The following is a 12,636-nucleotide window of genomic DNA, read 5'->3' as shown; positions in this document are numbered from 1 at the left end:
AAAACTGAAGTGTGACACCTTGTGACGAGAGGGGGAGGGTGTCAAAAATGTTAAAAGAAAGTTTGACATCATTTACGGAACACTCCGTAAAGCAAAATTTATTTCAAACTGAAAGTTTTAAAAACATATCTTGCGATAATGTGCAAACAGTTGATCAAAACAAACAATTTAACGATTGGAAATTTGTTTTAATATCTTCCAACTGAACAGGTAGAGCTGACGTGATAGCCGGAGAAATCGAGCAAACAAACAAGCGAGCAACAACGACAGTCTTGGACATTTTGCGCAATAAATTACCTTCTTCATAATATTGGACAATGGGAAGAAATTAAAAAGGTCAACATATAATGTGTCAGTTATTAGTTCTGGACATTATATCTTTAATTTGGCAAACATTTTCTAATGTAATGCATTATTTATAACCAATATCATCCTATTATTTTCGCTCCTAAATGACGCAGCTAAGCAACGTCTAGTATTGTCAACACCACAGGGTGACCCGGTTTGGTTCCTGATTGTTACACAGGGAGTTCCGCTTTAACCTGTAAAAACCTCCATTTTCACAACCGTTAGTCCTAGATGCACACTTCCAAATGCAAAAATGTTCAAAAGCAGTTGCAGAGTTTAGGTATGGAAAGTTTAAAGCAAAAATAAAAATGGGACCATACAAAAGTTGAGACTGTAACTATCTCCCTTTCAGAAGAATAACATGTTGTCGAAGTAAAAAAACTTTGTAACTTACATTGCTATTCAAAAATAAATTCAAATGTCATACCATGATACTCAAAAACACAATACAAAACCTCGAAAAATTTGAACCCCCCCCCCCCCCCCCCCCCCTATGCACACATATAATTTTAAACCCTTATTAACCGCTATATTTTCCCCCAAAAGGTGTTATTGACGGCGAGAATGAAATGGCGTAAGTCACAAAACGCTGCGTTTCATATCTCTGTGAATATTGGTCGTACTAATTTCAAACTTTCTGCGTTGGAAGTGTTTTTCAATGGAGATTATTTCCCTAAACATAAGTTAGGGGACCTAGGGCCCGTGCAAAAAGTTAAATTTTGTATTTTTTGACTCATTTCTATTTTTTCCTCAAACTCTCAATATCTTAACTCTGCATCTCAGTTTGGACATTTTTGCAAATGCATCTAGGACTAACGGTTGCGAAAATAGAGGTCTTTGCAGGTTAAAACGGAACACCCTGTATATCTGGTGTAAATAATGATCGCCTAATTTTTGTTTTAGAAAATGTAATTTTGATGAAATATGAAATATTTCCAGAAATTCTAGAAGACTTTGCGTTAGTATGACAACATATGCTTAAATGTGATCAGCTGTTTCGTTTGTAAAATGAGACTTTTTTTTTTTTTTTTTTTTTTTTTTGTAGATATCAAAACTAATTACAGAGAGTTATATCAATTGTTGGCCCTCATAGATAGGACAGTTATTGATTACTGAGGTAATTATTGGTTATGCTCATTTCTAGTTGCAAACATGATAAGAAAAAGATAAGGAATACGTAATTTTACTTTCTTTTGATGACAGTTAATATTAATTAACTGCTAACACTATGAATACTGAGAAATGTGAAAAAAAAAAGAAACTAAAGGTTAATGAACGGGATTAAAGGAGATTTACGAATTTTTTAAATATTGAGTTTTTTTTTTTTTTTTTTTTTTTTATTCCCCTCCCCCGTAAAAGTAAAAGAAAGAAGAAAAACGCATGAAAAAAGGCTTTATTCGTAAAACTGTCACACCCGTGTAACTGTAATGATTGTATTACGCTAGCAAATATACCCGGCGGTGCCTGGATGAGCAATAATATTGGGAAACAATTTATACTTCCCTATATTTATTTTTAGCTGGGGCCAGCGGTTTCACCCACGTTAATAGGACAACAATGTATTAAAAAACTATTTTAAGTACATCACGCTATGATATATATATATGACACTAGCTTTTGCCCGCGGCCTTCGCTCGCGTTAGATAATTACGTATAGTTTTTGCGGCTTTACTTTTGTTTAGCGAGTGTAAAAAATTAGGGCCTACAAAACTTCTTTGTACATAATATTCTTAACTAATCTGTCAATAGGCGCTAAAAATATCGGTAGAATTACGGTAACCGGGTCGCGGCGATAAATATTTCATTCTGGCAACCCGCTACCTTACCTTGGCGACGGAGCAATTTTGGTAATCCTACACCAAAGCTGATTTGCTGTTCGTTTGGCCAATCAGCCATTTCAGAATTCACCTTTACAAAATTGTAATTTATTTGTCCAATACATCTTTCTTTCTTTTTTTTTTAAAATTCCATGGAATAATATTTTAAATTTTCTCAAAGGTGGTTTTTTTCTGAAAATGGGCAACATATTGTATTTTTTCAATTTTTAGATCTTCGAAACATTTTACAAAATTTTACATCGCGAAATGTTTGTCACTTTTAACTTTTTTAAGTTATAGATTTAAAAAGTAGTTATTCATACCTTTTGGATACGTTTTTGGAATGTGTTCGCAGTAAGTTATTTCCTTCATGTTTTATTGTTATATCTTAAATTTAAAATTTATTAATTATCGTAATCACTTATTCCGTAAGTTAGAATTATAATTTTAGTTAGGATAACGTTCTCTGAATTGATATTTTGATATGATTAAACTTCTTTAGTAGATCGTTTTAAGTCTTAATTAAACAATAAGTATTTTTAATGGCTTTTTCTGAGATTATTTCGGACTAATGTCGTGTTCTATCCAATTTTTACGGTTGTTAAATTTCGGTAAAAATTTATGTCTCATTTTAATGCTCCTTAGGAAATTAAAACATGTTGATAGAAAGTGTAACACCATATACGTCATGAAACTTTTCGTTCACATGCATCATATTTTATTTCTTTTCCTATAGAAAAAAAAGGAGTTCAATATTACTGCAATGGGAACGTAAAGAGCAGTATCGGCAAATTTTTATTTAAAATTTTTTTTCGCATTTTCGTCATGGGTTGTACTTTAGCTTTCTTGTACAAGCTGCTTACTTACTTTCTATTGAAAAAAACAAAAAGGTCAAATTCCATCATTTCGCTATTGTTAGTATCGAATCCAAAACACGTTTCTTTTTATGTCTCAAATATTCATCTTTGTAGATACTGCACTTGTATCTTCCCACGTTTAAGTTAACATCTTGAAAAAAGTTACCTCTCATTTGTCTTTTCTGCAAACTTTCTTTCAAAGTAAGAAAAATAATATAAGTAGTTCTATGTATAAAAAAAAAGGCTTAATCATTTGTTTTCTTTCCATATTTTGCAATATTTTAAAAAGGAAAAAAAGAATTTTTAATGCTTTTTTTTTTCTTTACGCAATCACAAAAAAAAAAAAAATTAATTTGAATTTTTTGGCATCTTGAATTCAAATTATGTTTTTCGCAATCACGAGCGTGTGTGTTTGTGTAGGCGCATGTGTGTGGGTGCGTGGGTGCGTAAGTGTATGTATGCATGTGTGTGAGTGAGTGTTGTGTACGTGCGTGTGCGTGTAGGTGTTCGTGTGTGTGTGTAGGCGTTCGTGTGTGTGTCTGTGTAGGCGTTCGTGTGTGTGTGTGTGTGTAGGCGTTCGTGTGTGTGTGTGTGTGTGTGTGTGTGTGTGTGTGTGTGTGTGTAGGCGTTCGTGTGTGTGGGACATGGACGCCACCGCCCAGCAAAAGTGGATTTCGGGGGACAGTGCTCAGGACCAACCGCGCCGCCGCCGGTGGACGGTGGTGCTGCAGGCCTGGTCCAAACTGAAAAAGGAACCACAACGCCAAAGACAGTCAAATGAAAGCAATAAGCAATCGTGATTGCTCAAAAAAAAATTGTTAATAAACAGTTGTAGTTACCTAGGTAATAGTTTGAGCAATCCGAAGCTCCGCCCCTTGTCTTAGGGTCAATTCTCATTTGATGATTTCTTTTGTTTACATTGTAGTACTTTGTTTACATTGAGTCGTAGGTGCCAAATTTGGCAGCTTTTGAAAAAATACGCCAACGCGACCCGGTTACCGTAATTCTACCAAAATATCAAGCTACTGGGTAAACTTACTCGTGAGCAAGCAAGATAAAACTGTCCATGAGCGAAGCAATGTTCTCTCAAGTCAATACCCGCAAATTTGAGAGTTTGCCATTGAAACTTGTTTGTTGTCATGGCAAAGCAGACTTTTAGGGGAAACTGTAATCGTTTAAATTTGAATGGGATATCATTCGGTATTAATGGGATTCGTGGTATAAATACAGTTTCCCCTTTTGCACACCCAGTTAATATAGTGGCTTCCACTATATTGTGATGTAACGCTTTCACTTGCAGTATCTTACCGTTACAAAGTTTTGGTGTTTTTAAATTTCGCAACAGCATTATTGGAGTGCCCACACGCAGAATAAACTTATGATAAGGCAAACCTAGAGGTTTCAATGAATTTAAAAAATCTACAGGGTAATTAGTAGCGTCATCTGTATTAACCACAGTATCAATCGAAGTATAGACCTTTTCTTCGCCCTCAAACGACATGAGCAGGATATCGTTGATAATTGCTGCTTGATCGTTCTTTGGAGTAAGTATGGCACGCTCACATAACCAGTGAATATGAATAATGTTTGGATAAACTTTAGACAGTAATTCTTAAATCGTAGTAACTAAGCATTCAAACTTAAATGGGAATATTAATCCTGCTGCTGTTCAATCACAAAGTCCGCCATAAGTAGCATTTTTCATCATATCAGCAAAATATTCGTCAGGTGTTAAGCAGTTATCACCATTCCTGTCGTGGGTCATAATTGAAAACTTGCTCCAGTCATTAACTGGAGCAGCCAGTTATTATCTGAAAATTTCTGAACGCACCTCCATCGCTCTATCTTGTGTTCCGTACATTAAATAAGAGAGAGCACGAAACAAACATGCACCGTCACCAGCAATAGGGATGACAGTACATTCTTCAACTTCTCCATTAACGTTCAGATTTTCTTTAGCCATTTTAAAAAAGTCAAACCGTCAAAACTTATACTTAAACCAAACTTTAGCCATTTTAATAATGTTGAATGGTCAAAACCTATACTTAAACCAAACGAAAACAAAACAAATGCCGAATACAAAGCAGAGTCTATAACCAAAACTACTAAACCGAAACAAAGCAAATGCAATCCAAAATATGCCTGAAACTTTTAAGGAGTTAAAATTTTATCTGTTTTTCATTTTCAATTCGCTAATAAATAAAACTTGAGTAATCAATTCAAGCAAAGCGATTTTCAATTTGCCCTTCGACTCTGTTTTTGCATGGGTGTTTCGGTAAACAAACTTTCATCCCCTATTCTAACCCCTTGAGGGTAGAATTTATCAAAATCCCTTCTTAGCGGATGACTACGTCATAACATCTACCTGCATGCCAAATTTCAGCCCGATCCGTCCAGTGGTTTGGGCTGTGCGTTGATAGATCACTATGTCAGTCAGTCACCTTTGAGTTTTATATATTTAGATATATATATTTAAAAAAAAAAAAAACAGAAAATTACACCGTTATCCACTTTGATGTTTTCCGTTAAATAAGAAAATCGAAAAACAAAAAATCAATAAAAAGATAATTGAAAGCCAGCGGACTGAGCTATTCGCGCAACAGAAGTTTGAGCTAATAATTCAACAAAAATGCATCATGATTATTATTGATTTAATTTCAATTTATTGCTGCTCCGCTCCTATTAGTCCTATAGCGTGATGTAATATTATAGCCTATAGCCTTCCTCAATAAATGGACTATTGAACACAAGAGGAATATTTCATTTCAAACCAGTAGTTCCTGAGATTAGCGAGTTCAAACAAGCAAATTCTTCAGCCTTATATTATTAATATAGATTTTGCCCATTTTTTGTCGATTTCCTTATGATATTTCAACAACTATGCTTAAGAGATTACTGATTTTCTTAGTTTTATATCAAACGACTGACTAACGTAAGATTTCTCCAAGATTATGACAGTTATGAAAATGATAATTTATAATATGACGTTCATTAAATCGGCTCTGATGAGTGTCTCCATGACGCTCCTCCAGTTGCAAGGAGGAATAACCCTTCTCAAATTTTGAAATTATGGCGCAGAGCTCCGCGTTCTGTTCGCTTTTGTTTTGAATTATGTAGAGGTAAGCTATTAAAAAATCGCTTTTAAAGTGGATTTTAACTCAGCTAACACAACACGACTATTTAAATTGAATGGTGTCCTTATCCGGAACAATGATTGTTTTACCACTGTCAATTCAGTGGTAAAACAATCATTGTTATTCACATTGGTATTCACTGCAGTGTAAACTGTAAACTTAAAGAGTTGTAATTAACGAAAAGAACATTTGTTAGTTTTTTAAATGGAGCAGATTAATCCCGAGAAAGTCAAAAAGGATTTCTTAGGAAAATAAAAGAACACATTTATTAAATAAGGTTTCATTCCAGACTAGTTCCATGATCGTTTTGGTTTAGTTCATTTTCGCATATTTTCAGAATGACATTTTGTAAAGTGCTTTCACTATTTAACTGTAAAACAAATGATGTCATGTTTTTTTTTTGGGGGGGGGGAGGACTTCGTGAAATTGTGAGTTTGAGACAAGGGGGGGAGAGAAGGGGTAACAAGAAGTGTGGTATCACGCATTTTGAAAGAATATGGTTGAGAAAAATAGCGTGACATGTGACAAAGGAGAGATGAAGAAGGTATGTTGAAGTGTGACACTTTGTGGCAAAAGAGGGGGGGGGTCAAAGAGTTTAAATAAAGTGTGACAATATTTATGGACAGCTCCTTACAGCTACTTTGACATCTGTCAGAACTATTAACAACCTAATTAGGTTAATGAGTATAAATCATATTACTTATTGTTTGTGATTCAGTGTTCACTATATAAATGCACTTATATTTGATCATAAATTACGAAATAGTAATTGAATAAGTTTAGTGGACTAAAAATGAGAAACTTATAAAATTGCACTTTTTTGCTTAAATTTAAGAATTACAAAATAGCTCTTTCATACTTAAAACAGTTTGTGGTTATTCAATGCAAAGAACTGTTCAAACGATCAACATCTATTAAGTTGCGTTCTGAAAATTTTGTCTATCTATCTACATTAATTTCTAATTTAAAAAAATAATTAAATGATCGATTTCTTATTGTGTGTGTGTTTTTTTTTTTTTTTTTTTTTTTTTTTTTTTTTTTTTTTATTTTTTTTAGTCCACAGAGTTTTTTTTTTCTATAAGACTTTTTTTTTCTTACGAAAGAGTAAATGTGAATGTTTGGAAATTACAGCTAAGGGTTTTTTTTTTTTTTGCCAAACGTTTTACATTTACAGGCGGTATCGTTCCTACTTACAGACAGACGTTCTATTTTTGTATGGTTGGAGTGCATACGGTTATCAATTGGAGAATGCGAACATTCTATTCCATTAGTCCAAATTCCAATTTCAGAAACGCTTATGCCCAACAAATTTCCCTAAGACATACTACCTAGTGGGAGGCTTTCGAAAAAAAATTTACATTATAGTTGTGCGGTCCATACGATAGTTTATAAACGAAAAATAATAATAAATTAGTTGCATTTTAAAGAGCATAATAAAACATTTTTCTGGATCCATACATTATTTGCCATGATGTCCCCGTTATCGATTCCCCGTTGCGGAAATTTTAAGAAAAGTCGCCCAATTTAGCGAGCTTCGGCGAGTAAGGGGAGAGATTTTACACACACTTTGCAGATGGGTGTGCTATATTACAGGGTTTATCAAATTGTGTTTCGTGGAACCCATGGTTCCGTTGAAAACACCCAATGGTTCCGAGACACTTGCATTCTGTCAAAACATAATGTTTATATCAGTTACTTAGCGGTTTAAAAAAATTGTTTGAAAGTAGTTTTTGATTGGTATTTCCCAGCATATATAAAATAACAAGTATCAATTTTCCATTTAGGTGTTCCAAAGCATTTTGCAGTAGCTGCAGCAACAAACTTTTGAAAAGTAATACTAGTTTAAAACTACACAATGTAATTTCCTGCCAGAAAAAGTTATTCCAATAATTGATTTCACTTGTTAAAACCTGAGCAAAGTGTTAACTGAAAACTACTCGTCACCATAATTTGCATTTAAGTTTCAAATTAATAAAAGCGATGAATTTTTTATGGTCTAAATACTAAAATGCTCATATTCTCTACAAAATATTTCCATTTATTTTATGTCACAGTATTATAGATCTCAAGCAAGGATGATTCAAGTAATTGTCATTCCCTCTTTTATGTATTGCCCACACTGGGACACCAAAAGTCTTTTTGCAGGCATAATGCTTAAAGTTATTATTCACTGTGGAATCCGTAATAATACTTTCTCCCGCTATCGCAATGCAACCTCCAGGATGTATTTCACAGAACCGTGGTGGGCACCAGAGTCACTCAAATTAAAAATTTATAACGCGGAGCGGTTGGTTTTAATCGCCATTACTCTCTGTGGTGAAAGTACAGATCCGTTATGAAAATGCATTTAGAAGTGCTCGTATTTAGAACTGTGTGTTTATTTAATTTCATTTATAACCTTATTAACAGATGTGGAGCCTAGCCTTTGGGAGAAAATTCATTTTGTGCGAATGGGAGAAACTGGCCAAATGAGTTGCTATTAAAGTAAAAGACATTAGCTGAAGCCTCACGGCAGGTGGGAGTGGGACATTTATTGTTTCTGAAAAAGCAGGGGTGTCACCTGGGGGGGGGGGGGGGTCATGGTGCAGACTGAGCCAATGAAATTTTTAGTGGGGTGTTTTGAGGATATGCTTTTTCATTAAGGGGGAGTTGCTCTTGGGTGGGCACGATATTTAAAGGGTGAGCCCTTGCTCTTAGGGGGGCACCCTTGCTGAAAGTGTGTAAAAGGACATTCATTTAAAAATTTATTCATGAGACGAAAATTTTATTTTATTTTTTGCTAATTTAAGTTTGACTTTTCCTTTTATCTCAGATAAAACTTTCTTCTATATTTACCTTAATGAATTCTTGTATCTAATTTATAACTGCGCATGTAACCGCTACTTCAAAATTCTGCTACTCACCAAAAAACAGGAAGATTTCGATCATTTCGAAATTGACGATCTTCATTTACTGAGGTTAACTTTTCGGCACCATTGCCAACGCGAGGGATGTTTTTCCTTTTGCATATGTAAATAAAGAGCAGAGAACTATCTATTTGCATAAGGTTACATTTAAACTACAGAGTTACTGAAACAAAGTTACTCGCGCAAAATTTTGACGACTGTGCCAACTTTCGAATTATCAAAATATCCGCGAAAAATCAGAATCAAAGCGCAAAAATTGAAAATTATTCTAAAAATCTTTGTTTATTTTCATCAGTGAAAACATAGGTTTTAGATTCATTGATGACTAAAAAATATTTGAAAGAAAGGAGCATTTTAAATTTTAAAACTTAAAAAACTTTTTCTGAATTAATGTAAGTGAAGTGTTGTAGGTAAAAACATGTCAGTATTTCTGTCTTCTAATTAAGAAAGCATTTTACTCATGCATACATGATACATTTTGAATGGATATATCTGTTTTAATATACTGAAAGTCAAAAATAGGAATGTATTGGAATTTTATAATTACTAATTATTAATTAATAATTAGCAGTTATCAATAATTAGCTTCATCTAATGATGTATACTTACTTTCCGATTTAATGGAAAATAATCAGTGTCATAAGTCTCTTCAGATAAGAACCTGTGCCCCTTCTGAAACAGAAAACAGAATCCTGGCTACGCCATACTGTTCTGGGAGGGCAGCAAATTTACCATATTTTGATATTTTTTCGTTCTAACGGGATAGAAAAACTTCAAAGAAGCGGTGTAGGTTCCGGTCCTATCTCAATAAATACAATTTGAATATGTCAGAAACAAATCCAAGCCTTTCGGGTGTTTTTTTTTTTTTTTTTTTTTTTTTTTTTTTTTTTTTTTGGACCTATTATTATTGAACAATCACGAATTGCTTATTGTTCATTCTTCACCACAGTTGATGTTCCTTTCATTTTCTTTTTCTATGCTTCTGGTTATGATGCAAACTCCTCTGGTCTACAGGAATCGCGAACACGTCACTCTTCCAGGGCAGAGATACCCATGTCCTCTGGCGGTCCACGGTCCTCCCATTTTCCTTGGTGGTGGTGTCCATGTCTCCGCTCCCCAGCCCCAATCTCTTTATTTAACCCCCCAACCCTCTCTGACGTCTGGACTTTATACAATCCTCTTTAGAACCCCTGGAATTAGTTTGAATTTTGACGTCTTGAATTCAATGTAGGTTTTTTGCAATTATGATTGCAAGAGGAGCCATTTATAGAAACAATAAACTTGTGTCCTTCTAAAACAAACATCATTTGAATTCAAGACAGGAGAGGTCCACCTAGGGGGGGGGGGGGGGCATGGCGCATACTGCTCCATTGAAATTTTTAGGAGAGTTGTTTTGGGGGCATTTTTCTCTTTTTTGGGGGGAATTCTTGCTTTTGGGGTTAGGGGGTCTTTGAGATATTTAGGTGGTGGGGGTGCGCCCTTGCTCTTAGGGGGGTGGGCACCCCTGTTCAAGACGTAAACATTGAAATGAATATCAGGGCCTGGATTGTAGATGTCAGGGCCGTATCCAGAACTTTTTTTTTTTTGGAGGGGCCCGCATTTGGACATTGCCCCTAACATTCACACACACATATATACATATAGACACACCTACACGCACTCAAATATTTTACATAGAAATTGTTTTTTGTCTCGATTTTTAATGATTCCACTGTTGAACTGTTGTTATTTTCATTTTACTTTTCTTATTATTTTTTTATTCACCATCTAGTGGTAAGAATAGCAAGAGAGTGTCCTTTTAAGTCGTATGTAGAACGTCCATAATTTCAGGGGGGTCTGGAGTTTTCTCCCCCGGGAAATTTTTTGAAAAATAGATATAAAAATATTTTTTTTGAGGCCTTATATGAGGTAGTTGAGGTTACAAAAATATGAAGAAAAGTAGGCAAACTAAGTCTTTTAAAAGTTATGCATTCTTTTGCAAATCAAGATCAATCAAAATAAAAATTGCTTGTTCGACTAATCGCTGACATTAATCGACAGAGAGGAAAAACGAGAGAGGAGAAAAGAGAAGCACATCGTCATTTGCTCACATCGGCTTTTAGTGTAGTTTGCTTTTGATCACTTCCCCAACCTTCCCTCCCCCTTTTCATCAAATACCCTACAGTAAAAAAAAATGTACAAAATGGTTTGAAAGAAATGGTGTAGAGATTCAGAAAATAAGAACGAAATAGTAATATACTGGCCATTTGGACCAGTATATTACTATTTCATACTTTATTTTCTTGGACAACATTGAAAAACTTTTCAAGGAATTTCAAAATCTTAAATAATTTTCAAAGACTCTAGAACAGTTGAAATTATTTAATGCACTTTATTTGCACAGAAGTTGATTGCACAGTATTACAAAACGATTATAACTTTGTAAGACACACCCGTTTTAAGTTAAAAATAAATGTATATAACGAAATATTTCTCAAAACAAACAATTTTTTTTTTCAATCACAAGTAGTGCAGAAAATGAAATAGAGTGAGTAAGTGTAAAAATTTTTTTCACATGCTTAAGATATTATTAGTATGCAGTAGAAGAAAGATAAAAAAAAGCAAGCAATAACTAAAGAACTTGCAAAATACTGAATTTGATATTAAATAAAGGGCAAGATATGGAACACATCAGTCACAAAAATTTATCATGAAAAATACGCTACAAAACGCGAGAATCGTGATTTTTGCATTTTTTTTCTCATGATGTATCAAGGAGCTAAATTTGGCACATCTTGGCAACTAGATGCTAGTGTAATCGAAAACTAGGGGATCGGCCCTTCCAGGGAATCCCCGGCTCGAAATTGGTGCAGTGGAAGTTTTATAAGAGATTTTGGGGGGAGGTAGGGGCGTGCACAGGAGGGAGAAGGGACACCTTTTGGCACAGGCTCGAACCTGAGGGGAGCCTAATATTTTTAAAACTAGGGGTGAAAAAGGAGTAAGCAATATCGAGGGAACCCAAATAAGCCATTTGTGATGGGCCCCAAAATTTCTGCGCACGCCCCTATAGGAGGGCAAGTGTACCAATCTAACAAGGGGCCTGTCTGCCTTGGCCCTGGACGACCCTGAATAGAATTGGGAAAGAGAGCAAGAAGTCCTAAATTTTTTTAAGGGTCTAAATTTCAAGTATGCTTTGCAGCTAATGACAACTAGAATTGCTTTTTCTGTATTTCTTTAAATTTTCACTCGTTTAATAGTTTCAAAATTAAGAATAAAAAAAAGTTATTTTCCTGTTCTGACATTAGAAATTAAAAAAAAACCTTTCTTCTGTTTTACGGTACAAAACACTTTTTAAAAAGGGGTGGACCCCCCCCCCCCCCCCCTCCGTCTCTGGATACGGCCTTGCTAGATGTAGTGTGCTAGATGCTCGGATGCTCTTTTTTTTTTTTTTTTTTGTAGTTGAATCATCGTACTGTTCTTTTCAATAATATTTTCCGTTTATTGTTTGCAGGATGACCCTCAAATTTTCCCTCTGGACCTTCCTAACGACAAGTTTGTGTTTAGTGGCGCCATCTCTTGGCGAGCTGCAACCCCA

The sequence above is a fragment of the Uloborus diversus genome, chromosome 2 (assembly GCF_026930045.1).
Source record: "Uloborus diversus isolate 005 chromosome 2, Udiv.v.3.1, whole genome shotgun sequence".
Classification (NCBI taxonomy): Eukaryota; Metazoa; Arthropoda; class Arachnida; order Araneae; family Uloboridae; genus Uloborus; species Uloborus diversus.
Note: the sequence above shows the minus strand (reverse complement) of the source record.